Source organism: Peromyscus californicus, unplaced genomic scaffold (genome assembly GCF_007827085.1).
Source record: "Peromyscus californicus insignis strain IS unplaced genomic scaffold, ASM782708v3 Scaffold_18__1_contigs__length_77618521, whole genome shotgun sequence".
Lineage (NCBI taxonomy): Eukaryota > Metazoa > Chordata > Mammalia > Rodentia > Cricetidae > Peromyscus > Peromyscus californicus.
This window is the reverse complement of record NW_026294480.1, coordinates 7,005,684-7,031,173: the sequence shown is the minus strand read 5'-3', so window position 1 is coordinate 7,031,173 and position 25,490 is coordinate 7,005,684. Positions and strand designations below refer to the sequence as shown.

Sequence of the window (25,490 nt, the reverse complement as noted above, 5' to 3'; positions counted from 1 at the left end):
ATGCACCAGGTGACACACACAGTGTGAAGACACAACACTCACCTTGTCTATGAGGGCAGCTTCCCTGACCACCTGTGTTTGTAGGGGTGCCAGTCCCTTGTCCCCTTATCACCGCGACATGAAAATGTGGATGCCTTGGAATTCACTGGTCCTGCACTCTTCTCATATGTGAGTTTCTCAGGGGCAGGACCAGCCTGAGAAGCCAGATCTGAGGCCTGGAGAAGACATCTTCCCACTGATGGACAAGAGCCAGTTGTGAAGAAACACGGGGCGTGGAAATCCGAGTATTTATTGCTTTATTAGGTTGTTTACTGTGTTGGATCTGGGGTCTCGAAATAATGGGGGACAGACCACCAAAGTCTATTAAACCAGAAGCAAACTTTATTCCAGAAAAATTAAAAAAAAAAAAAAACCACCGTGGAGCACAAAAGCTTATCAGCTAGCTGAGACCACAGCCCCTGTTGTAATTCTGAGGCTGTGGCAATGGAGGGGGTACTGGCCCCCTTTTGTAGTATCAGGCACAGGATGCATGCTAGAAGTCATGTAGAAACAACTATTAAAAGTTAACTTTGGTCCAGGCAGTTGTTGGCTATAAGGAGCAAGGGGGTTAAAAGTTAACCCCTGGCTGTTGACAGAGGAGCTGGCTGTAAGCAGACAGCCATCGTTAGCAGCTAACCTTTAGAGCTGATGACTGTCAGTTTGTATCTCTTAAGCTTATAACTTTATATTTCTATATTCCTGGACCCTTCAACTGGACTCAGCTTCTTCTGAGAGGATTGGTGGGGAAGAGAGGGCTGAGTGAGAGCGAACAGGCAGGTGAGAGAGGAGGGTCCTTGGCCGTGGTGATAAAGTTTCTGACAGTGACTCTCACTCTCATGAGTGTCTGCCGGCTGAGCAGCCAGACACGCCCCACTCAGGTTCCATTTCCTACTTTTTCCCAGTCTTCATTCATGCGTTTGTGTAAGGGCCCTCCACATTGTTCACCACCAAGCCACTCCGTCTCCGAAGCGGCGGTGCAGACACAAGCAGAGGTAGAGATGGAGGAGGTCACCTTCTCGTAATGCCATGCATTTTCTTGTTGGCAGGCAGGAGGCTGGGCACGTTTTCCAGCAGACGGTAATGCAATAGCATCTCCTGCTGAAACTTGCCAAGTCATACCTTAATCGTTGTTTGTCACACTGCCTGTCACATACAATGCCTCGAGCCCTGTCACGTGCTGATACTTAATGAGTGATACAATGACAGTTGGTGTCTTTGTTATTTCCACTGCAGCAGACATTAATCCGCGCAGAGCTGTGTTGTCTTTGTCGGGCTACTTAGCTTGCAGCCACAGTCCCTCTGATTGATAAGTGATGATCACCCCGCGCTTTCTTTGACTGCGGTAATAAATCTCCTAAAGGTGAGTAGGTGGTAGGGTAGGGGGGAGCTGCAGAAGGATGGCTTACGTTGTGAGAGTGGGAGCTGGCAAGATCCAATAAGGACACCCAGGTGACAGTCTAACGGAAAGAAAACCATACTCAGTATCACACACAAGCCTGTGCCTAAATTAAAGAACTACCTGCTTTCTTCCTGTGCCATCCTGTCAGCATGGAACCCTTTCCTGTCGGCAGAATGAAGTTAATCCCAGCAGCAGGCTCCTCTCTGCGAGGAGTCTCCACCCACTGCCTTCTCCTGGATGTCTACCCTGCTGCCCATCTGCTGTGTCTTAGTGACTAGCCATACCCTTTTTGATCTGACATGTGCCCACCATGACCAGGTCCCCACTGTGGTGACACACTTTTTCAATAAGAAAAGGCTATGTATGCTAAGATAAAGGTCATCCCTGTGCACAGGTCTGGAAGACAGACACAGAGCTAAGAAAGGAACTAGAATAGTTAAAGAGGCTATCCACTGTACACATGTTGCTTTGCATTCTTTGGAAAAGCAGAAATTAACCTCTCCAGAGGAAAGCCAGAGGATTGGTGTACACACAGGAAGACTGCTGGTGTTTATGAAAGATGACCGTGAAGCTCAGAATGGAATGGAAAGAACTCTTGAGAAGGAAAGACAGACACCTCACTCAGTCAGGGTCCTGCTTAGCTGGCTGTGTGAGTCTCTGGCCCCATAACTCCAAAGAGAGGCAGACTGCATCAGCAAACAGCACAGTCCTTGGGGTCATCCAGATTTATCCACACAAAAGGGAGAGATGAGCAGGCCAGGATCTCCTTCAGGTGGGTGCTCGGTAGGCCATGCTCTGGAGGGGTGAGAATCAAACCTGTGTCCTGCGGAAGAGCCTCATAAATCGACTTCATTTCTTTTGTTATGCTAGAAAGGAGACAAATCAGTGCCTCGTTGGCAAAAACCAGCTTTTTGTCATTGTTTTGAGTGAAAGCCTTCTACTGAAGTCATCACAGTTCCAAAGGGAAGAGGACCTTTTGGCCTGCTGTTAGTTTTATCTCTAGTAAATTTTAATTTACTCAGTGAAAGAGACAGGAAATGAGTTCACGTCGCTCCTAATTTTTCAGGACTCATAATTTAATACATTTGCTTAAAATTAGGAAAGAAATGCTGACAAGCTTTGGCTTAACTGATACGACCCACCAGGGAAACGGTGATTGGTTTATAGGCCCCTATGGCAGGTATTAGGATTAGATATGGGGAACACATGACAGGAAGACTTACTCATTGTGACCTTCCTGTCACAGCTCACCGGGAGGTTAAAAAATGAATCTCTCCCACCTCACTCAGTTCAGCTACTTTTAAAACTCTTTCTAGTTACACATGATAAGAGGTAGAAAGAAACAAAGGCCTTTATTGGGGGGAGGTACTCTTGCCTTTAGCTTAACTTTTAATACAGACACTCCAGATTTGCTGGGTACTGCTAATGCGCTCCTGAGATCAAACACACCACATATTTGAAATGCACAACCTATATCACAAAGCCATTATGCAAAACTCAAGAGTGATTATCAACAAAGTACACAGATTTCAAACTACACAGCAACTGGAGAACGCGGAAGCTACAAGAGATTGCAAAGTACCACAAACGAAACTGGTTTATGGCTCTCAGCCTCTCCTGCCTGTAAAAATGCTGCATTCATAAGCACAGAAGCTGAAAACTGCAGTTTGCATAACTGCCTCTTGTCAGGTTTTTGGGTTCTAACTCTACCTCTTTTTAAACACCCTGCATCCCTGGGAAGAAACATATAATTCAAACGTTATTTTAGAGTACGCTACAAAACTCCAGGGAACCAGGCTGTCTCTTCCGCACTCCTCCTACCAAGGCCAGCTCTGCCAAATCATCCACACCTCACAGTGTCGCTGATCCCCAGGGAAGGAGTCACACTGCATTTGCAATGCATCCCTAGAAATAACTCAATGTCCAGCAGGGAGCACCATGGTGCTCAGTAAACCTTGGTGTCCCAGGAAAAAGCTGCACTTTTCCTGCATCTATCCTAACAGAGTGCCTCAAACTGAGCACCTAAGACAGCAAGAGATTATTGCCTTAGTCTGGAGGCTTCAAGTCCAAAGTCAAGGTATCAGCAGGCTCACGTTCCTCAGAAACCTGTAGGGAGAATCCTTTCTTGCTTCCTTTCTCCCATTGCAGGGTTGCTGTCAGTCTTGGTACTCGCCAGCTGGCAACTTCACTCTCCAGTTATCCTCACACATGCTCTCTTTATCTCAGTCTGTGTGTGTGTGTGTGTGTGTGTGTGTGTGTGTGTTTGCGTGTGTGTGTGTGTGTGTGTGTGTGTGTGTGTGTGTGTGTGTGTGTGTTTGTGTGTGTGTGAGTGTGAGAGAGAGAGAGGGAGAGAGGTGGAGGTTTATGGTGTGTGTGTGTGTGTGTGTGTGTGTGTGTGTGTGTAAGAGAGAGGGGGAGAGAGAGTGTGTGGGTATGGGGGTGTGTATAGTGTGTGTGTGTTTGTGTGATGTGTGTTTGTGTGCAGTAATGTTTCTCCTCTTATAAGGATACTTACTTACATCAGCTTCAGGCCCTCTCTAATGACCTCACTGAAACTTAAATGCGTTTTCAAAGGCTATTTCAAAACAAAGTGACATTTAGTGGTACTGGGGTTTGATTTTTCAACATCTCTTTTTGGTGAATACAATTCAACCTGAAATACAAGGCACTCTGTATCATTATTTTTATAAGTCCCTTTGCATTTAAGAATGTGTTCAGCACCTACTATACACAGTAAATGATGGCTCATGCCAGATCTATAAATTATTTAAAGGTATGAATCTTTGATAACTGAAATGCAAGGGGAGCGTAGTCTGCGTTGCCCACATTCCAGCTCCTATCACCCACACCCCAGTTGCACTAGGGCGGCAGAGCAGGTTGCTGAGAGACGGAATAAAGCACAGGAAGCAATGTGTGCACCATAATGTGAGGAACTAACAAACTTAACACAAGACCAAACGGCCCATCACAGACTGACTAGACAGGCAGTGTCTCTCCCCTAGAAAGCTGTGTGGGTCTGACCCCCCGCCCCGCCCCGTGGTACCTTACTAGGAAACTGTAGGCAGAGTCTCCCCCTCTTCCTCTACTCTTCCCTCTCCCATCTCTCTCCGCTCTCTTCTCTCCCTTCCACCACTTACCTCCACGATGCTTCTGAGGTCCAGGGGTGGCCGGCTGGCTAAGGAGTACTGTCCTCTCCAAAGGCCCCTGTATTGCACCTAAGTACTACACAGAGCGAGAGTCTTTAGGTTAGACTCCATTAGCAATGCAGGCCTTGTCGGAAGACCCCATCCTAACACCTTGCTCCTTACCTCCTTATCTTGGCAAAAGGCATTTCAGGGACATGGTGCTAAGTGTTCTTCTTCCAGGATCACCTCTGGGTCCTCACAAACCTGTTCAGTTTGCTCTCAGATACCACCCAGGTCTGCCTACTCAGAGTTGGCCGAAACATAGTGAACTGGTCCATCCCACACCAATTGTGAGTCAGGAAAATGGCCCCTTGTTGAATGGTCATGCTGATGGAGGCGTTCTCTCATTTGAGGTTCCTTTTCCCAGATAACTCTATCTAGGGTCAAGGTGACAAGAACTGACCAGGATGGAAGTTAAAGCAGAAACACAGAGCTGGGAACTGAAGCAGGAACAGTGGAGAGTGCTGCTTATTAGCTTGCTTCCCATGGCTTGCTCAGCCTGCTTTCTTACACAACCCAGGACCACCTGCCCAGGGGTGGCACCATCCATCATGGCTGGGGTTTCCCACATCAATTATCAATCAAGAAAATACCCAAGTGATGTACCCAGGTCAATCTCATGGAGACAATACCTCAGTTGAGTTTCTCTCTTCCACTTTGTGATGATTCTACTTTGTGTCAATGTGACAAAATCTAACAGGCATGGTGTCCGAGCAGAGGAAAGTCTCTAGAGCCATGGCCTCCATTTCTTGAAGTGATGGGTACAATCTTACCAGATTCCCTCAAAGAAAGTCTATAACCACACAACAACTTTTTGTCATCTCCACTGCAAGAGACTGTTCGTGGGATGTACTTCAGATGGTGGGTTTTGGAATGTATGATTCACCTTATTATTAACACAGTTGATGAAAGCATAATATAAATTACAACACTGTCTAAAGTTCAGAATGTATCATACTTTAGAATTAAGGAATTGGGGAACTGCTAGGAAATATGAGTTCAATTCTGTGACAATCAAGAAACACGAGGACTAGGCTAATAATCAAAAACCAAAACATGAAATTAAAATGAGTAAGGTCTTATAGCCCTAAAAAGAAGAGCTAAAAAAAAAAAAAGTTGGTGTTTATATAGGAAAATAGTTTAATTAAAATAACATCTAGCAATTACTAGATATAATTAGGCTTGTCTATGGCAATTCTTGGATTTTAAGTGTCCTGCCATGACTATGTTGGCTGTACACATTTAAATGCAAGTTTTCTAATGAAATAAGAATTAAGATAGGATTGCTTAAAGATAAGATTAGTAGGCCTTTAAGCATTAGTTACTTACTAATTCTGGGCACCACACTTGAAGATTACTGATGACCAAGAGGATGAGAAACAGTCTATGAAAGTCTCAGGGGTGACAGATAATTCTCACATTTTCACAGAATCTCCTTCCTTTGGATCCTGGAGATGCTGTAGAATGTGGTTTTCAGGTGACTATAAACATGAATTTTCCGGAACTTCTGCTTCCAAAGGCAACTGAGCTGACGATCTGGGCCAGTAGTTGCCAGCCCCTCAAGGGTTCATAGGCTGGGGTCTTTCATGTCTCCAGCTCTTGGTGAGTGACGTTGTGATGGTTCATCTCGACTGCCTCCCTGATTGCATTAAGAGGCGCAGAGATGATAAGCCACTGCTGTGCATGTGTCTATGGGATGTCTCCCAGAGACACACGACCAGGGCTCTGGGTCAAGCAGTACTGTTTGTTCACTGAGTTTGGTTTTGGTTTTGTTTGGGGGGCATGTGTACGTGTGTGTGTGTGTGTGTGTGTGTGTGTGTGTGTGTCTGGGTACATGTGGATATAGGTTTGCATTCCATGTATGTATGTTTGTGGATATGTTCACATGTGCATACAGGAATTAGATCACTGTTTACGTATCTTTGGGGACATATTTTCCCCTGGTACCTTCCTGTTACTGTTCCACCCTGCTTCCTGTTACTGCTCCACCCTGCTTCCTGTTACTGCTCCATTCTGCTTCCTGTTACTGCTCTACCCTGCTTCCTGTTACTGCTCCACCCTGCTTCCTGTTACTGCTCCATTCTGCTTCCTGTTACTGCTCTACCCTGCTTCCTGTTACTGCTCCACCCTGCTTCCTGTTACTGCTCTACCCTGCTTCCTGTTACTACTCCACCCTACTTCCTGTTAGTGCTCCACTCTGCTTCCTGTTATTGCTCCACTCTGCTTCCTGTTATTGCTCCACTCTGTTTCCTGTTATTGCTCCACTCTGCTTCCTGTTATTGCTCCACTCTGCTTCCTGGCTGCCATGACATGAGCTGCTCTGTCCACTATGTCCTCCTTACCACGATGAGCCAAAGCCTCTGAAACATTTCCTCCCTGAAGTTCTTTCTGACAGGAGTTTGGTTAGAGTGAAGAAAATCTGATTAACACAAAGACACAACTAGACTTTGTAAAGCCTAAATTTATGACACTATGTTGCAAATAAATGTGGGATATATGCATACTGTTCCCAAAATACATGATTTTTTTTAATGGAAACTGGCTTAGAAATGCAGGGTGGGGTATAAGGAAAGACCAACAAAAGAGATCATTAAACATTGATAATGCTCCTGGGTAATTAAGTAATCCCCTTCTCTTAAGAGAAGCCCAGAGCCCCTGAACAAAGATGGAAAACAAAGACTACAGTGTAGTTGGAAGGTTTCCAGTGTCCTTCCCAGCCCGCATGGTCCAGACAAATCTCTCCCACTTGTGTCCCCCAAGTAAACATACAGAGGCTTAATATTATTTATAACTGCTCAGCCATTAGCTAGGACTTGTTACTGACTAGCTCTTACACTTAAAATTAATCCATAATTCTTATCTATGTTTAGCCACGTGGCTTGGTACCTTTTCTCAATTCTGCCTTCACATCTTGCTTCCTCTGTGTCTGGCTAGTGACTCCTGACTCAGCTCTTCCTCTTCCCAGAATTCCCCTTGTCTGCTTACCCTGCCCATACTTCCTGCCTGGCTACTGGCCAATCAGCATTTTATTTATCAACCAATCAGAGCATCACATATTCACAGCACACAGAATGACATTCCACAGCACTACAGGCTGGACACCCCATTTCCTCACACTTCCCCCTCCAAATATTCCAGTCAGTAGAATCTAGAAAACTATATGAAAAAAGTGGAATAAAAGGTGCTGATATTGATATGGCCATTGTGTTAGGGGGTTTTCTGTATGTACAGGGACTCCCAGTAAGTCTCCATGCAGCTAAACTTGAGAGGACTTGATGGGAACAAATGATAAGCATAATGTATCAGTAAAGAATAAGAATGTAGACTTTCTTAGAGATGAGCCATTCTCCACAGAAAGTTTCAAAGATTTCACCAAGACCACAGTATTCAATTTCAGAAAGGTCAAAGTTCTCATCATCAACTAAACCTGGTATTCATTGATGACCAACTTAGAGATCTGCCTGGGTCTCTCGGGTCCCAAGCTTTGTCTCTCAAATATAGATTCACACATTCCCAACCCATGGATTCTACTTCTGGTAAACAACAAGCTCTGTGGTAAACATTGCCTCTAGGCAGAGCACACAGTATCTGATCAAAACTTAGTGGATATGTTTATGTTTGGGACTATTTTTAAAATGAAAAACATGTTGACTTCAATCTAGGAACAATGTTTTTTACTTCTGTCTCTCATTAATTAGGAAATAGGAAAATTCCATTCAATGGACAACCCAGAATCTGCACTGAGCTGTACTCAGACAGAAAAGGGATGGGGCTGTTTTCACCCCAGGGTGATCCTGAGGCTCCAAACCCAAGAGGCAAGTTGCTAAGAGGAACTGCTCCAGTGGGAAGCCTGTCATGGTATCTCTCCCAAGGAAAGTAAGCCCTGATATCGGACATGTGGAAAATAAACATTGCTCTGGCTCTTTAACCAGCACCATGGAGTTTGTGTCTGCATCTTTCTCTTCCTTTTCCTAGTGACCAGCAGCTGCTCCCCGGGTCCATTATGGCCATGACCCCTGGAAAGGAAACTGGAGAGGAACACCGAGGATCTTCAGCAAAGTGTCAGCATTTATTGAGTGACTGTGGTAGATTCACTGTGTTACTTATGTTATTCTCCGACTGTATTTTGCCTGTGTTTAGAAGTAAGCACTTTTAACAATATTAATAGGCAGTCAAAGCAAAGATTACACTGGAAAAGTTAAACAGCCACGGAAGACTTTATCCATGTCCACTGTAGTAACAACCAGAGTGTAGTTTGAATTTAACTCTGCTGGAAGAAAAGCCAGCAGAAACTTTAGTAGCTGCAGTCAAGCAGAACGTGAGCCATCTGTGTTTTCTAATTGGGTATCTTCAAAAGAAAAGTCAGCTTTCTCTGACCTTCCTGTGCAAAGGTAGCTCCACCGGAAGCAAGGTGCTTGGCTGAACTTTGGTTCCCACTCTTTGAAGACACTGGAAGACAAGACCCTGCTTTCATCTTTTCATTATATTCCAGAAGGTGAATCCCAAGTTCGAGAGAGACATTCTTCAGCTGTAGAACTGATGAGATCCATTTTATCAAATTACATTTCAAAGTGGTATAGAAATAATTTATAATTTGATTTTAAAGCACACGCTCTAAGGAAATGTAAATCAGGAGCCCAGGGAGGGGACAAAGCTCCCTAAAGGCTGGTGCAGGGAGTGGAGAGATTTGAAGGCTGTCTTCATCCTCAGTGGTGCATCCTAGCTCTCTACGGTGCTAGGGATTTCCCTTTCTACACCGAGTGATCGCTCTAATTGGAAGAAGACTTCCGTTGGTCTTTTTCCCTCAGAACAGAGAGTGGCATGTCCAATACATAATGACAAAGAGGAGATACATTGATGTACGTGCAGAAATGCGTTCATATGGAATATATTCATTCTATTATGCAGACACACACACACACACACACATATATATATATTCATGAATGCATGCATCTATCTATCATCCATATCTCCTATCACCATCAATCCAAGACTTACCCAGGCAAGACTAAGAATAAGCCAGGTGTCTAGCATTGGTCCTGTTTTAGCCTCCTCCTCCTCATCTGCTCCCTAAAGAGGCCAAAGCCATATGATAGCAAAATCAGTACTGGTCACTTCTAAGCTTTTCCCCATTGAGTATATCTATTTTCCTTCACTTTCTTTAAGCTTCTAGAAAGGTTTCCAATGTTGCCTTGGTGAAAATATCTGGGCAGATATCAATGGCACAGCCATGCAGAGCAATTATAAAATACAGGACACCTACTGCTTAACTTGGTAAGTGGCAATAAAAACTGAGGGACATAAAAAAGGGAAGAGCCTACATGTGTGAAAAGTTTGCAACGTCGCATAGATAAGGTAGTGCCATGAATATGCTATATATAAATAATCTGAAAGATTCATAAATGCATTTCAAATGCATAGACAGCTGACATTGCTTTGATTGAGCTAAAGCATGGCCCTTTATTAATTCATCTTCTAGGAAAGCCACAGCTACCAGGTCTTATGTTCCAAGTTGTTAAAGTTTTCTTGAAGCACAAAAATTACCTTAATCTGTGTAGATTCTTTTTTCCGGGAGGCCTTAGCAGATCTCTTCAGGGGCATCAATATCTGTTATCACCTGTCAATAAAACCAAAGGTACAATCCATTACACTGTTTACAAATATTTCTCATAAGACATTTCATGCTTAGTCTCAATTCCACAGATTATGAGGAGGACTCAGACAGTCCCATATGAAACTTGTGGCTGAGAGGGAAGGGGACCTGGATTAATCCCAGCTCTTCTCTGGGAGCTTAGAGAAATGGTTTTCTAGCTAGGGACATCAGATACCTCTTCTAGGAAGTCAGAACTGCAACAGACACTGGCTATGGTTTTACTTTAGCACATAGTTGTACTATCTTCAAATAGTTGCACTATGTTTTCACATGTAGGAACTTGGGCTCAGAGGATTTAAAATATTTGCAGTAAGTCTTGGCACAAGAAGGAACTTACCAGGGTCCATTTCTACCTATAGACAAGGCTTATCCCTCACACCTAGTGTGTCATATTAAATGGGGTCAATAACAGAGCTTGCTCTGCTAAGCTGGAGCCCTGAGCCAATGAGCCATCTGTCTGTGAGATGAGTCAGTCAGCAGGAGCAGTTCAGTGCTGAGTGAGACATGATGTATGTATAACACACGTGGACAGAAAACCAAAGCTGAAGATCTATGTGCAGATCTTCTCTAAGCTAGGAGAGGGAATGACGTTGCAAAGCATTTCCAGGTAACAGTAGGCAAGTAAGTTCAGCTCCGTACACCCCTGGGGACAGATTTTTTCTCACCCCTAAATGCTGATCTACTTTCAACTTGGTTTCATTTGATTACAACTAGCTGCAGTCAATTGTCTGAAGTTGGACTAAAATTCACTTGAATACCTTTTACGTCTACAAATGATTCCTAGTCACATGCCATACACTATAAGAGAGCTGCTTTAAGAAAGCTAAAGGTCAAAATTCTGAAACCCTGTGCAGTCTGAATGCCCTGCAAGACTCCAGGGTATAGCTCAGTCCTACCCTGGGGTGGTATTTTAGGACTGGCTGGTGCTAAGCCTCCTGTGATAGTCTACCTGGGAACCACCAGTGACTGGCACATAAACCAGGGTACCCAGTTATAGATCCTGGGTGGATAGAACAATGACTCATGCTCAAATTATGTTCGATTCACAACACCTACACACAAAAGAGGAACCAGGCACTGATCTATCCTAGAGAATCTTCCAGAGCAGAGGAACAAAGACAGGAGGTGTCTGTGCCTCCCTATCATAGGCTGCACCTACTGCCTGCACACAGACTACTTTCGTGTTGCTGGTATGGAACAGCAGTGGTAGCAGAGAGACCTGTCACAGCTGGCCAGACCCTTGGAGGAAAAGTGATATTAACTGTATTTCCACCCACTTACCAAGGTCCTGCATGATATTAGTTACAGATATCAGCACATTTGTTTACTTAAAAATATTACCAACCCCGCTGCGTATGTGTTGCTGGTAGAATTCTAAGTTGGCTTTTAAAATGATCACCACCCCCCAAATGTCTTCAGCATCCATGATCCCACATTGATTTGCAGAGGAATTTAATAAGATGAAACTGATTCATGATATCTTTTGAAACGCACATAAGGAAGAACAGTCACACAAAATGAAAATCTCCCGGTCAGGCACTGGGCCTTTGCTGTAAGCACTCTGTCTTGGTTAATTAAAGTGAGTGATGAGATCACAGCTTGAGTCCTGGGCAGCACCTCAGACTGGGAGCGCTACTGACCACCAGAGAAGGCACAGGAGTGTTCTGACGTGCTTGGGTTTTACATAGTGCCTTGGAGATCTAACTGCTTTCCCTGGACATTAAAGTGGAGCATAAAAACCAAAATAAACATAGAGTGTGCAGAGCATTTTGCAAGCCAGACATCGAGATAATGGCAGATAAAAGCACTGTGAGGGCTTTCCATCACACAGTACTATGGAGCTGGAAGGAATGGACTCCAGTTGTGACACCCAGACCTTCAGACAGAAGTTCAGTCTGATGACCGAGACTGTGAAGTGCTGGCCTCAGAGTGCACCATAGCGTCATGAATTCATGAAACAAAATATGAAATTCAGTGTTTTCAAATCTAGTTAAGAACTGAAAACTCTGCTTGGGATAATTTTTCTAATGCCACTAAGCTTTTTTTATGCCTTAAATGATAGAAATTTCAGTGTGGCTCTTTTAGAAAACACACACACAAGGAGCAAGAACAGTCTCTTCAGATATAATTTATTTCACCTGGCAGTAGAACAAAGCAATTTAACTGTATGAAATGAGTGGTGAGCAATATAGGACAGAGCCTGCTGAAGATTGCAAGCACCATAATGATTGTTCGGGGCAGTATATCTGGTCCTCCTCCCCAAAATCACGTTTGGAACTAATAATACAGACATAAAAAACACTAGCTTTAAAATGAAGAATGTTTTAAGAGAAAGTTTTGGGCATTTCTTTTCATTTTGTATAGAAATATGTGATGAGTCCCCCTTAGGGTCTTCCTTGTTAGCTAGCTTCTCTGGAGCTGTGGGTTGTAGTCTGATTGTTCTTTGCTTTATATCTAGTATCCACTTATGAGTGAGTACATACCATGTTTGTCCTTCTGAGTCTGGGTTGCCTCACTCAGGATGATATTTTCCAGTTCCATTCATTTGCCTGCAAATTTCATGATGACATTGTTTTTTCAGTCTGGAGTAGTACTCCATTGTGTATATGTGCCACATTTTCTTTATCTATTCTTCAGTTGAGGGGCATCTAGGTTGTTTCCAGGTTCTGGCTATTACAAATAATGCTGCTATGAACATTGTTGAACATGTGTCCTTGTGATATGATTGAGCGTTCCTTGTGTATATGCCCAAGAGTGGTATAGCTGGGTCTTGAGGTAGATTGATTCCCAATTTTCTGAGAAACTGCCATACTGATTTTCAAAGTAGCTGTACAAGTTTGTACTCCCACCAACAGTGGAGGAGTGTTTCCCTTGCTCTGTATCCTCTCCAACATAAGCTGTCATCAGTATTTTTGATCATAGCCATTCTGACAGGTGTAAGATGGTATCTCAGAGTCGTTTTGATTTGCATTTCCCTGATGACTAAGGATGTTGAGAAATTCCTTAAATGTCTTTCAGCCATTTGAGAGTCTTCTGTTGAGAATTCTCTGTTTAGCTCTGTAGCCCATTTTTTAATTGGACTGTTAGGTATTTTGATGTCAGTTTCTTGAGTTCTTTACATATTCTGGATATCAGTCCTCTGTCAGATGTGGGGTTGGTGAAGATCTTTTCCCATTCTGTAGACTGTTGTTTTGTCTCATTGACCGTGTCCTTTGCCCTACAAAAGCTTCTCAGTTTCAGGAAGTTCCATTTATTAATTGTTGCTCTCAGTGTCCGTGCTACTGGTGTTATAGTTAGGAAGAGGTCTCCTGTGCCAATGTGTTCAAGACTGCTTATAGATTGCCCTGTGAGGAAGAAATAGATGAGATCTGCATGAGCAAACTGGGAGTGAGGGGGGTCAGTGGAGGGTAAGGGATGGAGGATGAGAACATAAGGAAATGGGAGGTTCGAACTGGAACAGGGACAGAGTGGAAGAGCAAGGAAAGAGATACCATAATAAATGGAGACATCATGGGAATATGGAGAAACAGGGTGATAAGGAAGTTCCCAGGAATCCACAAGTATGACCCCACCTTAGACTACCATCAATAGTTGAGAAGGTGTCTGAACTGACCTACTCTGGTAATCAGATTGATGAATACCCTAACTGTCATCATAGAGCCTTAATCCAGTAACTAGTGGAAGCAGATGCAAAGATCCACATCCAGGTGCCAGACTAAGCTCCAGGATTCCAATTGATGACAGAAAAGAGGGATTCTATGAGCAAGGGACATCAAGATCATGATAGGGAAATGTACAGAGATGGCCAAGCCAAACTAGTGGGAACTCATGAACTGTGGACCAATAGCTGTGGAGCCCCCATGGGACTGGACTACCCCCCCTGGATAGGTCAGACAGTTGTTTAGCTTGAACTGTTTAGGGGGCCCCTTGGCAGTAGGATCAGGATCTGTCCCTCGAGCAGGAGCAGGCTTTTTGGAGCCCAGTGCCTATGATGGGACACCTTGTGCAGCCTTGGTGCAGGGGGAGAGGCTTGGATGTACCAGGCTCTGCTGACTCCCCATGGAAGGCCTTGCCTTGGAGGAGGTGGGAATACAGGGTGGGTTGGGGTGGAGGCTGGGGGGCAGAAGGAGAGGGGGATCTGTAGTCGGTATGTAAAATGAATAGAAAATTTCTTAATAATAATAATAATGAAATATGTGATAAGATATAACTAGAGGCATGCAGACATCATGTGCTGTATATGTGGTTATGGTAAGCAGTATGCTATAGTATACTATCAAAGTAGTATAATATACTATACTTATTATGCATACAATTTTAAATAAACCATGTAATTAACACATGAAATTTTGCCAACTAGCTCATATCCATCATCTATCTATAAATTATTTATCACTATCAATCACCTGTCTGCTATCTAGCTATACATTATTTACCTATCATTTATCATCTGCCATCTGTTTATCTGTCACCTATCTGGTATCTATTTATTTATCATCTACCTGTCATCTATCATCTGATATCTATCGTCAATATGCCAAGCTATCATCTATAGCAATCTATCACCTATTTATCTAGCTAACTAGCTAGCTAGCTAACAAGCTTCTATCTATAGATTATCAATCTATCATCTGTATCTTTCTATCCTATCATCCATCTGTCTGTCTAACCATCCATCTATGTATGTATGTATGTATGTATGTATGTATGTATTATGTATATATTATGTATGTATGTATCTATCTATCTATCTATCTATCTATCTATCTGTCTATCTATCTATCCCCACAATATAATTCAGGGACTTTAACATCCAAGTCCATATGTAAGTCTCTTAATCTGCTCAAAATCTGCAAAGAATCATTTCCATGGGCTCCATGACTTTCCTATGAACTTGGTTAAGAAGAAAAACTTCAGTGCATTTGACAGACCCTTTTAAATCATAGCCTACATAAAAACCTCAAATAATTCTCCCATTTAAAAAAAGCCAACTTCTTCATGCAGTGTTAAGTTTCCAAGAATGTCACAACAATGTACTACAGTTTAGTGGGTTTAAACAATTCCATTTGTTGTTGCTCAGTTGTGGAGTTTGGAGGTCTGATATAGAGTGTGGGCAGGTTGACCTTATCGAGGACTCTGAGGGCAGAATTCTCCCAGGCTTCCTGTTGAGCTTGCATTTGAGATGGGATGGCCACATGGCAATGCAGCATCTCCTGTATCTTTTTGATATATCTGGGTCTCAATTTCCACTTCTTAGAAGTTACTCATATTGTACTTGGACCCATTTTCATGACTTCATCTCAGTTGAATTCTGGGAAGACTATCTCTAAACGAGGCCACATCCCACAGTTTTACCAGTCTCATCCCTGTTTTTCATGCCCACGTTTAGTTATTATCTTCACATTCCTTTAACATTACCAAATGTTACTTAAGTATAATGTGGTGGTTTGAATGAAAATGATCTCCACAGGCTGGTATATCTGAATCCTTGGTCCCCAGCTGGTGAAACTGTTTGTGCAGGATATAAAGGTGTAGTCTTTTTGGAAGTTGCCTATCAGTAGGGGGAGGCCTTTGGTGTTTCATAAGCCTTCCATTCCCAGTTAGCTCTCTCTGCCTTTGGCTTGTGGATTAGATGAGAGCTCTTGGTTATTGCTTTAGCAACAGGCCTGCCTGCCTGTTGCCATTCTCCCTGCCATGTTGGTCAAGGACTCTATGCCTCTGAAACTGTAAGCCCCCAATAAACTCTTTCTTCTATAAATTGTCTTGGCCATGGTGGCTTATCATAGCAACAGAATAATAACTACATCTAGTCTTGTATAATATCAGCGACTGTGTCTATTCCCCACAACTTGACTTTTCTCAGACTCTAAAATCTGTAGCTTGTTTTGCTGTCTGCTCCACCATATGGAGCCTGTTGAACTCTCTGCCTTAACAGCTCAGCTGTGCATAGCCTGGCAGACTCCATCTTCAGTCTGTGCACTTGCCTCTTCAGTGGCTCAAAGCCCAAGGCAGCTGCCACTTCGGCCATGGTAACTTTTGCCATGTGATCCAGCCAAAGCATTTCAATACATCTTAGAATCATCCTGGTGCCCTTGGTAGTGATCCTCAAGACGTCTCTACTGTCTACAACTACTGCTTCCTTCTCTCAAAGCTCTCACATGTCATTGCTCAGTATCTACATTGAGGAGAGTGATGAAGCACCATAGGCTATTAATGTACAGCATGAGACTCAGAAGCAGCTGTGGTCCTCTCTGAAACTACAACCAAACTAATAGGCTTCTGTAGAAAGAAATATCCATAGTGATGTGGGGAAAATGTAAGGGGCAAGTGTGTCAATTCATTATTCAAGAGCCCTAGGATCGATGCAGAAAGGTCTTCACAATGTAATGTTTGGTATTTGTCTCTTCACCTCAATTCTGAGTATTTATTCAATCCCAATAATTCAATTGTGAGGAAACATTTTTGCAACCCAAGTATCTGCCTTTACCAACTAACAGCATAGTTCACGGTGCACTCACCATATAGGGACAGTCATGCTCTCAACTCTACTGATTTTAATGCTGTGGGGCATACGAGCATTGGGAAATATGAGAATCAAATAAAAACATGGGAACACAAGTTATTAAAGCAGACACCCTTCCTTCTCTCAAATTAATGAAATTGGAGATATGTAAAAGTGTGATACATAGAGGAAATTCAAATGACCAGGAAGATTGTTTTCTGTATATTTAATGTGGCCTCACAGTCTCAGAAAATGGATTTAAAATATGTATTATACCATGCTGAGAAAGGAAATCTACTTGGTTGTCAGTGATATACATTCTTGGCATTTGCTAGACAGATTTTCTTGGGGACAAATGATAATACATCCAGGCAGGCAAAATCACATTACATAATTCTACCAAATAATTGCAATGAATTTATAGCAGATTAGAATCAAGAATTACATTAGCTGAAACATTAAATTATGATGCAGGCTCCATTTTACTTAATACTCATTTGAACAGAAAAAGAATTCAGTTACTGGGATCTCAAAATAACATCAGCTTGTCTGGTTGGGAGATGTATAGGAATAATGAATGTGCCTGTTTTTATTCTTTCTACTTAAGTGTGTATTAGATTAAATTTCCATTTGACCCACTCCATCAGTAAATGCATAAATCCGGGATACTTCCCACGGACAGCCATTAGGCTGGATTCTTTAATGTGAAATGCTGAACAAGATAAGGAGAAAAGAGAGAAAAGAGGATATATATGATTTTCCTCCAAGCGGGACACAAAAGGTAGCAAGGCTGGAATTTCCTCTGAGAAGACAGGGCCCTGATGAGTGTCTACTCCACAGTACAGAGCACCCTCGGGAAGACAGGATGCCATTCCACAGTGCAAATGACAAAATGACAGGACATCTGGGCCATGCTAGTCTTAATTTTAAACTATATTGTTGCTGCTAAGTGAGAATATAGTGTTTGTGTGTGTGCTTGCCTGTATATGTGCCCAAATGAATGGTTTTAATTCTAGGAGAGTGTGTGTGTGTGTGTGTGTGTGTGTGTGTGTGTGTGTGTGTGTGTGTGTGTGTGTGTGTAAAGAGAGAGTTTAATTCTAGGAGTGTGTGTATTCTGTCTGTCTATGTAGAAAGATGAGGGGAGGGAGGAAGGGAGTGTTGGAGAGGGAAGACAGGGAGAGAGATTAGGTTATGTGCATAGACTAATACACATAATTCACAGCTGTATGCATGACCATGTGTCTGTATCTGGAAACACCCTTGGCTTAGATTTTCCATTTAAAATGCATGCATTAATGTAAACTTTCATTTTACCTTGAAACTTCCAAATTCCTTTGTTTTAACCCTTTAGAAAACAGTTGAGAATTCATGGCTGGGGATCTTAGGCGGCACTTGGTTGATCTCTAGCCATTTATAAACTCTAATTGTTAATTGATTACAAACAGATTTTTATTCAAATGTTATCTAAAATCATAATCAGTCCAATAATTCTTCAATAGCAACTTACTTTCAAATATTCCATCAATTATATTGGTAGACACAGATATAGAGCCTTCTGGGGAGCAATGGTGTGAATCCTTCCTAAACTAGGAGCAATTTAAAATATTCTCATTAATGTCTGTACAGTCACTTCTCACTCTGCACTAGAAATGCTCAAACAATTATTATTCACGAAAAAAGTAACTTTATGTCATGCAACCAATGTGCATTACAAAATAAGACTACTTGATGACAGTTATGCTTATAGAGAAGTTTAAAAACCACTTACTCATAGAAAACAATTGTTGTAGTTTGAATGTAATTGGTACCCATAAGCTCATAAGGAGTGGCACTATTAGGAGGTGCAGCTTTGTTGGAGTAGATACAGCCTTGTTGGAGGAAGTGTGTCACTAAGGGCAGGCTTTGAGGTCTCTTTTGCTCAAGCTTTGCTCGGTATGACCTTCAGACCATTTCCTGTTACCTGCAAGATGTAGGACTCTCAGCTCCTTCTCTAGTGCCATGTCTGCCTGCACGCCACCATGCTCCCCTCATGATGATAATGGACTGAACCTCTGAAACTATAAGCTGCCGCCTCAATTAAATGATCTCCTTTATAAGAGTTTCCAGACTCATGGTGTCTCTTCAATGCAAAAGAAACCCTAACACACCACTATGAAAGTAACCAACTTAACACATCAAGGTGCATTTTTCTTAGACCAGTGGTTCTCAACCTTCCTAATGCTGTGACCCTTTAGTACAGTTCCTCATGTTGTGGTGACCCCAATCATAAAATTATTTTCATTGCTACTTCATAACTGTAATTTTGATGCTGTTATAAACCATAATTGGAGATAGAGGCTTGCCAAAGGGTTTGCAACCCACAGATTGAGAACCACTGACTTAAATCAATAATTTCCTCTTATACTTACAGCTTAAATGCCCTGTGGAGTTTGTTCCTACTGATTTCAGAGACATAGTGACGCTTTACAAGCTACCTTTTCTCTACCATTATCATTCCTGGTGAAGCAGGTGGGGTCTTCTGTAGAGACGACATGGTTTGTGATACATACTAGAATGTCTTGGGTCTGGTTATTTCTCAGGATCTACTCTCTTTTTTCTTTATTTCTCTCGTTTCCCTATATGGATATGGAAAGCATTATTGAGGGTCTCAGATATTTAGACGTAGAATGGGGAATATATATTCAAAGGAGTCTAAAGTGAATAAAACTGGGTTCATGTCTTCCAGGAGGCCACACACAACTAAATCAGACAAACAATAAAGGGGCTGTCAGCATCACTCGGATCAGGAGATAACACATGTGCAGTGGGTGCTGTTTGGTAACTGAGTGACAACTGCATCTCAAACTCAGGAGACCAAGCTATGGGGGCCGAATCTCTGATATTGAGCAGTTGCTCATGTGACCAAAAAAACAATAAGAGTAGCTCTTGTAGGAGATGAGATGGAGGGTGCTGCTCATCCTAGAAGCTAGTGATCCCCCCATCTCTCTCCCTCCCTGCTTTCCTCCCTCTTTCCCTTCCATTAAGGAACTAAGAGAAATCTACCACTTAATGTGGAATGCAGTGACCAGAAAAACACACATACTCAGCTACATTGGCAGACTATTTTTTAGAAAACCCCACTAACCAAAACACATCTGTAGTCTTGCCACTTTCTGTGAATGTTTCAAGTGGCCACTGGTTTATCAACCGAGTTAAAAATTCTCCAGTATTAACAATTAGCATTGAGTTGCTTCTGGTCAACCCTGCCCCATCACTTACCCTAGGACAACTACCTTATAGTCAGAGACATGAGCCTTCCCCTCCAGTTTGAATACTTTTCTACAAAGCTTTTTCCAGCGGTCAGGAGGGGTCAGTTACTCTCCCACATCAGGATTTCTAGCTGAGAACAGCAGAGGCTCCTGGAAACTAAGTGGCCAGTGAGAACAGAGGGCTCACAGCGCTGGCCCTGGATACACAGAGGACAAAACTCTTTTCCCTGTTTTGATGAGTTCAGTGAGGTTACTGATTGGAACCATGAAGAGCGAGATCACTTGGAAAAAAGGAGATTTTTAGATGTAGAGTGGAGGAAAGCACATGGAGAAGAGAGCACAGGGCACCCTCTGTGACATCTTTCTCCAACCCCCCCCCCCCCCGAAGCAGATTGGCCAGGAGAGTGCAGGCAGTGAGGAACTCCTTCCCAGAGAAGAAAACGGGGGGGGGGGGGGGGGGGGGGGGGGGGGGGGGGGTAGGAAGTTGGCCGTGCAAACATTAAGTGGGTTCCAACAACCTGTATGCAGAGAAGGCAGAGTGCCTGTTTAAGTAATTAATCCCTAAGAACATAATTACTCTAAATCTTATCCCTGAGAACAGAGTACTTGAACTGAGATTTGCATCTGCAAAGAAATCAATGCTAAGCCTGGAGCTTCTGAGATAATTAGGGACCAAACCTTAGTGCTGGTTTCATAACTCAACCTCAGGTGCTCACTCTCTTACTAAAAACAAAAAAAAAACAAAAAAAAAACTGTCGATGAGATCTAAGTCAGGGGAGAAGGAAAATATCTATCTATAATCACAGTGGAATTGGGGCTATAACAAGTTAAAATACTGTTGTACAAAGTATTAATGGAAGTAACTTTTCCATGTGTTTTTCTTGCAGGAACTGAGGTGAGGCTTTGGAGCTATGATCCTATGGCATCAGGGACAAGCTGGAGATACAGACTGGGAAAGATAAACGTAGCACGTGTGTGAGCAATTCGAATCGTGCACAGCAAAGTGCATACCTGACTGGATTACAGCCAACCCACGCTAGCTGTTCAATAAAGGTATCAAAGCTGAGTGTGCTCTAGAAGTCACATAGATACAAAAAAACTGATTCCAGGAGTGGAGAGGAAGCAAAGGAAGAGAAGAAACAGATGAGCCACAGTATGAGAAGGGGCAGCATTTAGAGAGGCAGGCTGGTGGCAGGAGAAACCGCTGAACAGGTGAGAGAAATGTGGGCCCCGTTTTCCTAAACCATGGAGAAAGGTGCTTCCTGGGCTCAGAGAGAAAAAGGGTGCCCAGTAGATATTGAAGAAGGCAGAGAAAAAAGAGATAAAGGAAACCATGTGTGTGTGTGTGGGTGTGTGTGTGGGTGTGTGTGTGTGTGTGAGAGAGAGAGAGAGAGAGAGAGAGAGAGAGAGAGAGAGCCCATCAAAGAAACTGAGCCAATAAAATAATAGTGACAGGTAAATAAATGGTGGAAGACAGATAAATACATGGGCAGAAGACAGACGCATGGATGATAGATGATAGACAAATGCACACAATGACCATTGCAATTGAAGAACTGACTTGTGTTATTTTTGGAATCCTGGGAAGGCCAACTGGGGACCCAGGTATAAGTCAAGTTTGGATTACAAAAGCATCTAAAATGAAAGACCCCTAACATAGGAAAAGTGAGTCTTTGATCCATCAGTGATCTTATCTGTTTGGATAAAGTCTGCCAATGGTACTCAAACCCCACAAATTTCAATGTTAATCTCATCATGAATGAATGAATGGATAGGTAAATAAATAATCACCCACAGAATAACATGTGGCCAAAAGTCTGGCATGACCCAAGCTGACACATGACATTAATTATCATGGTGCTGCCTCACAGAACTCTAAGCATGAAAACACAGAAGACACAGACAGATCGGGACATGGGAAATGTGAGAGAAGAAATGAAAGGAAGTTATGTTGTATCAAGGAAAAGGTGATGTACAAAAGCTGGAAGCAGATATGTGAAAGTGTTACACACAGCAATTACTCTGCATATAACATATCACAGGAAATGATAGATTCTCAGTGAAGAATGTCAATTATGAGTTTGGAATGAAACGTAAATAGGAATTAAATTTCAGGGGGAGATGACAGAGAACGTTAATAAATATATAAGTTTAACTCTATTAAAAACCATCTATGAACACTGAAAAGGCTCAGTGAAGTGATTTATTTGGGGGTTCAGCTTTGGAGAACTTTCAGTGTGTACATTTTTCTTCCCATTCTCAGTTTGCTATGTCCTGAATATAAATTCAGGAACCTTCAGGTTTGAAACTGATGCCTCCCTTGTTTTCACTCTCCTTTCCCATCATATGTGTCTATCATAACCCCCTTAATATTTCATAGAGAAAGAAACTTTCAAGTCATACCTCTAAGCATGGAGGATTTACGGAGACATGTTGGTAAGAGAACCAAAGCAAGAATGTAGAGTCCAATACTGGGAAGTCTTCTTGTTCTTGGGAAGGCATACAAGAGGAGCTGGAAGAAGCTGTAAATATTCCAGCAACATATTGCCTCTTAAGGGTAAAATTGTCCATGCGAATTTCTGGGATGTGTTTTCCTACCGTGGTCTATGTCAAGCCACTAGCTCAGACAAGCTTGAAAATTTGGAAACTGGCTCATTGTGAGTGGTCCAAGCTGACTCCAACAGACCACAGGCAACAGAACTTACTATGCCAAAGGCACCCTGAAATGGTCTCTACAGGGAGCTGCACCCATTGTTCAGGAGGACCTGAGGGCCGGAGTTGATGGAATAGCTCACAGTAGAGGAAGCTGCACGTAAAACACAGGTCACATCACACCCTCTTGAGTCCAGTACCTTGTCCCTAGAGCCACTGGTGCTGAGATGCCCAGACAGCACTGTTCATGGCACCTGAGCCTCGCTCTGAGCCTCACTTCAGAGAATAGTTCTTTGGCTTTTTAATCAAGCACTACAGAAGTAATTTGGCCACATCCTGCATTGTTTTTACAGGAAATTCAGAGCAAATAATCATATTTCCCATGTGCCTGGTTATTCAGAACACATTTCAGACCACCTTTCCATCTGATTCGGATATCTTTGGTAGATTAGTATCCATGGAAACATGAAGTTTTACATCTGCAAATAGTCTCTTTAAGCAGCTCAAGTTAGGAAAGATTGTTGGGGGCCTGTCTGATGCACTGGTCATAAATACTTGCAATTAGGTCATTTTCAAACAGTGTTTTGGCTTAATGAAAATATGTGAACTTAATTGCTTTTGGACTAAAACCAAATGTTACAGATTTCCTCCTAAGACATAAAGAAAGAAAAACATTAAAACTGGAGAAGAAACAAAAATATAGCTGCAGTGGGTTTTAAAATGAAATTATCAGCTGTCCTGAAAACAACTGATTTATTGCATTGCCTAATTTGCTCTGTGTGAGCAAATGGTGAACACTGTGTTCTTTACTGTTCTCACCCAGCTTCTACATTGTGGGTGCTCAATAGAAAACTAATAGGGCACTTTAATTGACATTGCTACAGTCACTAGCCCATACGCATGGGCCATAGGGTGTAGGTGTACCTTTTGTTTTACCTCTTCTTTTACTTAGTATGTTTTCCAGGTTCATTTGTCTTGGAGGATGGACATAAACTCATTTATTTTTGTTATTCCTTTGAGTGGATAGTCCACAATTTACTCACCTGTTATGATCACCAATGGAGGGAAGAAATTTTTATAACTATGCTATGACTATATCTCTGTATGCTATGAATGTGTTGCTCTGATTGGTTAATAAATAAAGTGCTGATTGGCCAGTAGCCAGGCAGGAAGTATAGGGGGAACAAGAGAGAGGAGAATTCTGGGAAGTGGAAGGCTGAGTTAGGAGTCACCAGCCAGACACAGAGGAAAATGTGAAGGCAGAACTGAGAAAAGGTACCAAGCCACGTGGCTAAACATAAATAAGAATTATGGGTTAATTTAGGTGTAAGAGCTAGTCAGTAAAAAGCTTGAGCTAATGGCCATACAGTTTGTAAATAATATAAGCTTCTGTGTGTTTACTTGGGTCCGAGCAGCTGTGGGACTGGCAGGTAAGAGAGCTTTGTCTTGACCACCAGAAGCCTGGGACACAAGAAATCTTCTAGCTACATAACTATATTACTAAGATATACTGCTATCTAGATTTTGACTAACTACACAAACACAAACTGCTGAATCTGTCTAGTGTTACTTCTTTATAGGTTTTCTGGGATGATCGTTTGGTCATTTTATCTTTAGATGTTTTCATTGTAATCATTTAAATCTGAAAATATATGAGGAAGGCCAATTCTAATTCATTCCATGTGACATATTTCTGTAAGGATCATTATTCTACAAATAAAGCTAGAGTTGCCTCTGAAACACAGTCAAAAATAATATCACTCTTTAATGTATTTTCAACTCATTCCTCACAAAAAATAAGCTACTGCAAGACACTGATGTTTTGTTTTAGCTGATGAAACTCACCTTTGCATGAGGTCAAGTTACAAGGTGGTTTTTTTTTCTTTAAGTGGCAGAATTAGATTCTTTCAAGCACTTTCTCCAGAATTTAGAAATCCTTAGGCATGCATTGTATTCACACTTGAGATTTCACAGGGTGGAAAGAGGACTCTCTTATTTTCCCTTCACATGAGCCCTTTGACAGGCCCAGGGACACAGCTGGAGGGCCCCTTTCAGACAATAGAGGTGGTGCTGTCTCAACAGCACCCAAACTACCTGTGGATTCCTGCTAAGGAGACTCCACTTAGCCCAAAGTGGGAAACAGTTCAATCCCAAACCCTAGTGTGACTTAAGACAATGGGCCTTGACCCCATCCCACTTCCCCTGAGACACACAGAGCAAAAAGCTTACACACACACAGAGGTGCTACTCCTGTACCTCCTTCCTGGATCACAGTACCTGATTCAGAGCATCCATGGTGCACAGAACTGATTCCACCTGCATCATTTCAGTAGGCAATTCCAGATCGCCCACTTCCTATCCATGGTAATCCTAGGTACATGGAGTGACAGCTCCTCCAATCTGCCTTTTAATAATGCAGAATAAAACTACCCAGTGTCTCACTCTCCTGTGACTGTGACTACAGAGAGATGTGATTATTACATCATTTCTACAACCACCCAACAAGGAAAGTGTTCTAGTCTCATGTTAAGGAATAGTTTAAGGTTGTATAAAATTCCACAATTCTAAGTACCACAATTTGGACCACCAACCAGCACCCAAATCATGAAACAGAGACTTATTAGTTCTGAATGTTCAGCCTAGCTAGCATTCTGGCTAGCTCTTTTAACTTAAATTAACCTGTTTATTTATCATTTACCTTGGGGCTTTTTACTTTTCTTCCTTCCTTCTGTTTATCTTAATTTCAGTGCTTCTCGTGTCTGGCTGGCTGGCAGCTGCCTGGCTTCTTACCCCAGGTGTGTCCTTCTCT

The 25,490-nt window shown here is 42.4% G+C and overlaps 1 protein-coding gene across 2 annotated transcripts in view; it reads right to left on the bottom strand.

Moving 5' to 3' along the window:
- Positions 1–400: 400 nt before the first annotated feature.
- LOC128113366 (zinc finger protein 43-like) overlaps positions 401–25,490 on the bottom strand; it is a 153,682-nt gene continuing 128,592 nt past the window's right edge. For both annotated transcript variants that reach the window (XM_052742996.1, XM_052742997.1), the window contains exons 6-8: positions 12,763–13,623; positions 10,171–10,243; positions 401–9,696 (exon numbers count right to left, since the gene is read on the bottom strand). The gene's annotated coding sequence lies outside the window, so the exon portion shown is untranslated. The remainder of the gene's footprint in view (positions 9,697–10,170; positions 10,244–12,762; positions 13,624–25,490) is intronic.